The following is a 4,986-nucleotide window of genomic DNA, read 5'->3' on the forward strand; positions in this document are numbered from 1 at the left end:
ATAATCAGCGTCACTTGGGAGCTTGTTAGAAATGCAGATTCTACATCCCTTTCAAGACTTACTGACACAGAGTCTTCATTTTAACAGGATTCCTGGTACATTGGAAGCACAATAAAGATTCATAAACACTATTCTAGAAGTTCGGTGCCCCTCATTTTTGTCTCCTAATATAGCATAAAACTGATCATGGCTCTATTACTTACCACATTGAATTGCATAATTAATTTTTGCCCATTCTTCCAGTTCAGTCATCAACTGTTACTCATTTCTGCACTCCTAATCACCTGGCACTTCTTGAATGTTTAATTCATGTTGAGTGAGTGAATAAGCAGACTTGCCCATAGCAAAATTAGTTGTTCAGAGCTCCATGCAGAATTTTTTAGATTTCATTTGACATTTCTTCTAACACACTCAAAGTCAGAATGAATAGAAGACCAGCTTTCTAGGGCTATAGTTGGGAAAGAAGTGGATGCTGGACATAGGAGCCAGGTAGGTTTCTATCCCAACCCACCCAAGTGATGAGAGACATTTCTAGCTGTAGAAATGTCTAACTGTAACATAGATTTTCATTGAGACTTCTGTCTTAACTATATAATTTTGCTAAAACCCATATCCCACTTTTATTTTTAGACTCACTGAGATAAATGGTAGAATCAGTGTCTAGTGTTCTGAGTGGGGCAGGAAGGCATTGAGATATAGTAGGCAGCAAGCACATATCCTGAATTTAAAATCGTTTTTAAGTGGGAGGATAGATTCACAAAATCTAACCTGAAGTTTATATTAGGAAATTAGTGTAAGGCAGGGAAGAGTGGTAAGAGAGGTCTTATAAAAATAAAGACTGGTCTAAATCCAGGGCTCTGGGCACTTAACACCTGGGCAGTACTGGTTTTACATCTTTCTCTCTCAGCCACATCTCTTTTGGGGTTAACTAAAGGCCTAATACTTTGGCCACCTGATGCAAAGAACTGACTCATTGGAAAAGACCCTGATGCTGGGCAAGATTGAATGCAGGAGAGAAAGGGACGACAGAGGATGAGATGGTTGGATCACATCACCGACTTGATGGACATGAGTTTGAGCAAGCTTTGGGAGTTGGTGATAGACAAGGGAAGCCTGGCATGCTGCAGTCCGTGGGGTCACAAGGAGTTGGACACGACTGAGCGACTGAGCTGAACTGAAAGGCCTCGTGGGGTTTCCCAGGTGGTGCTACTGGTAAAGAATCCGTCTGCCAGTGCAGGAAACCTGAGAGATGCAGGTTTGATCCCTGGGTCAGGAAGATTCTCTGTAGAAGGGCTTGGCAACCCACTCCAGTATTCTTGCCTGGAGAATCCCATGGACAGAGGACCCTGGCATGCTACAGTCTATAGGATCACACAGAGTCGGACACAATGGATGTGACTTAGCTTGCAAAGGCCTAATAGTGGCTAACGGTGGACAGAGGGCTTGGGGTTAGTGTTACCACAGTAGTGCAGAACAGTTTTGGTACCTCCCCAGAATTCAGTGGAATGAGGTAGAATAATGTCTGACCTATAATTTAGAAGAAAATATTTTTCTCTATGTACTTTGGTTGGTCCTTAAGAGCAGTTATTACAACTCTGGGTTGGCGGTGGGGGATATAGAGTAGGGAAGGAGTTTCAAAGCTAGTCAAGGCCTTTGGCCTAAGGCAGGAGATTGACAATAGATTGCCTAGGGAAGCCAGCAGGTGATACATAAATTGAAACTGGGGTAGAGCATGGGATGCCATGAAGAGCAAATGCCTTGTTTGAAGGGTCAGCCCCGACCGGTAGTGTCATGTGGGAATCTGGACTTCTGTCCCCTGAGTGCTTTGGGTCCCTTTTTGTCCCTTTAAAAACCACAGATACTTTGATAGAAACAAAAGCACTGGAAACAATAAGCTGTTTAGGCCTTGTCATAGCTGACATGAAATCAATCATTTTACTCTCACCACCTTCTAACTCACCAAAATCAAAAACAAACAAGCATAAGTGAAACCAAATGAAAGATGAAGAAGACATCCATCTCCATAGATGGCATTGATTGCCTACTAAGTTTTTCAGTTAAGAAATCTGGTAGTCTTTTTTTACTTTTTTTTTTTCTCCCTCAGACTTTACATTTTATGACTATTCAGGGCCAATTGAAATTTTACCCATTAAACACCCACAATTCATATCCTTCTTTCTCCATCTCTGTGGCCACATTAGGTTCAGTCACTCAGTCGTGTCCGACTCTTTGTGACCCCATGGACTGCAACACACCAGGCTTTCCTGTCCATCACCAACTCCCGGAACTTGCTCATACCCATGTGCATCGAGTCAGTGATGCCATCCAACTATCTCATGCTCTTCTCCTCCTTTAGGTCCTATTATATTTTGCCTGGATTATTTCAAAGGTTTCCCTTTGGGTCTTTCTAACTGATTTCATGAGGAAACAACACAAATAGACTATATATGTTTTCTTCCAGGATTAGGTTGGTGGCTAGGGCCTGTGTCTGAATACACAGGTGGGGCTAACCCTAACCCTTTTCACCTGGGATGGACTAGGCACGAGACTAGAATGTTTTAGGCAGCAGGTGGATCTGCTGGAGTAATTCCCAATACCATAACTAGAACAAAGGAGGACACACATCAGAGCTAGCTGGGAAGTCTCTTCTTCTAATTTCCATAGGTTGGCATTGACCGTATATCCATGTAATTAGGAAAGTAAGGTCACAAACTAGTCAAGTTTCTGAAAAATTGTACGAGAATGTGATGAAATGGATTAGGTGATGATTGCTTTGCACTGTGTGTATCACCAGCCCCAGTGGGCTATTAGAAAGTTAAATGTCCATTTGTTAGGTGGCTTTCAGATCCGTAGATCAAATAACTGCTTTTAGGTAAAACATGAGACTGGAGAGAAAGTGATCTTCTCAAGGTTAGGCTTCCTCTGGAAGTTGGAAAGTTAACCTGCAAAGTACCTTCTGGAAGTCTACATTTTCCAGCTCTGATTTAGAGTCATCCCAGCAGGACCACAGTCACAGACACCAATTTTCCTAATGCTAATTTGAAGGGAAATGAATGATTACAAAACTATTAACTGGATTCTATCAAAGATTTAAAAAAAAGAAGGACTCAGTTGGGAAATGTCCTCTAACTTGTCTTTAGCCAGAAGGCATTATAGTTAGACTGCTGGCTTACTATCTATGAGATCTCAGAGAAGCTACTTATTCATCATAGCCCTTCATCCCCTTATCTGTACAATGGGAAAGTAACATCACCTACCCCAAATCTTGTGGTAAAAATTAATAAGGACATACATAAATACCTTAGCAAAATGGTCAGCATACTTCATTATACTCATTCCTCAATGAAAGTTTATCTCTACCTCTCTGGTGGCTCAGATGGTAGAGAATCCACATGCAGTGCAGGAGACCTGGGTTCATTTCCTGGCTCTGGAAGATACACTGGAGGCAGGAATGGTTACCCACTCAAGTATTCTTGCCTGGAGAATTCTATGGACAGAGGAGTAAGTTTTTGAGGACCTGGGGCATGGCGCAGATGGTAAAGAACCTGTGTGCAATGCAGGAGACCTAGGTTTAATCCCTGGGTTGGGAAGATCCCTTGGAGAAGAAAATGGCAACTCACTCCAGTATCCTTGCCTGGAGAATCTCATGGGCAGAGGAGCCCAGTCCGTGGGGTCACAAAGAGTCAGACATGACTCAGTGACTAACCCTTTCACCTTTTACCCACCTGTATTGATGTAAAGTTATTTTTAAACATATAGTCATTCCTTTATATTCACAGAGGATTGATTTCCAATACCAAATGCTGAAATTTGCAGATGCTTAAGGTTTTTTTTTTTTTTTTAACATAAAATGGCTAAAAGCTTTTGTCTCACTCACCTCGTTTAGCCAGAAAGTTTCCCTGCCACAGGTAACTCATGTCACCAGTTTCTTGAATATCTTACTAGACAAAAATTGATGCATCTGCCAACAAAAACAAAATGGCATTTCCCCCCTGATTGCTTTAGAAAGTGTTTTTATATCTAGATTTTCCATCTATACTGATACAAAGAATTATTATTGTTTTTGTAGGGACCTGAGGTCCTTGCCACTTTGATATGTATATGTTTATTGTAGTTTTTCTAAGACCTTACCTAAAATTTATCTTACATCCAGGCTGTAGCACTATGAGACATATTTTATGGCTCTAGTATTTGTGCCAAACATTACCTTGTTTTATATTGAATTTCTATGGCAGTTCAATATGGTTAAGCCCAGATGACAAAGAACTTTCTGTGCTTAATTAAATTGACTGGTACATGTGCACCCTGATGTAAATATATTTTCCTTACAAAGAATATTCTGCCCTTTGCAAGACATAGGAAGTCTGAAATTAGCTCTGGTTTTTTTTAATGAGTTTCAAAAACTGGTCCCTGAAATAAGGCAGCAAAATACCATGGTGGAATTGGGTTCTGAAAGAATAGTTTTTAGGAACATCCTTCTTCTTTATTCACTCTTTCTAGACTATGTGTAGTTTTTCCAAACTATAAAGAGTAACTGACTATTGAGAAGTTAATGGCAAACTCTAACCAGGACAGCTTCCAGAAAAGTCTTAGGAGATTGGGAAAGCCTAATTGTTCCTTTGAATCACACACTCTTCATAGGGCCACAGTCACTCTGCTAGCAGATTTTGCTGTAGCAATATGAAACTGTATAGGTGCCCTACCTAGACTGCATTGCCAGCTGGTGCACTTCCTGCTCCAACACCCTGGGTACGTTAAGTGCTGCGGTTTGCTGCTGCGTGCTTCTCTAGAGAAGTGCCCTGAGTCAAATAGGAACTATGTCATGGGAGGTTATATTCCCAGCCCTAAGGAGCAGTTCTCAGCGAGTGAGGAACTGACAGAGGGATTTCTTTTTTTTTTTTAATTATTGTAATCGGAGGATAATTACTTTACAGTATTGTGGTATTTTTTTCCTATACATCAACATGAATTGACCACAGGTATACA

Source organism: Bison bison, unplaced genomic scaffold (assembly GCF_000754665.1).
Source record: "Bison bison bison isolate TAMUID 2011002044 unplaced genomic scaffold, Bison_UMD1.0 scf7180017864331, whole genome shotgun sequence".
NCBI lineage: Eukaryota > Metazoa > Chordata > Mammalia > Artiodactyla > Bovidae > Bison > Bison bison.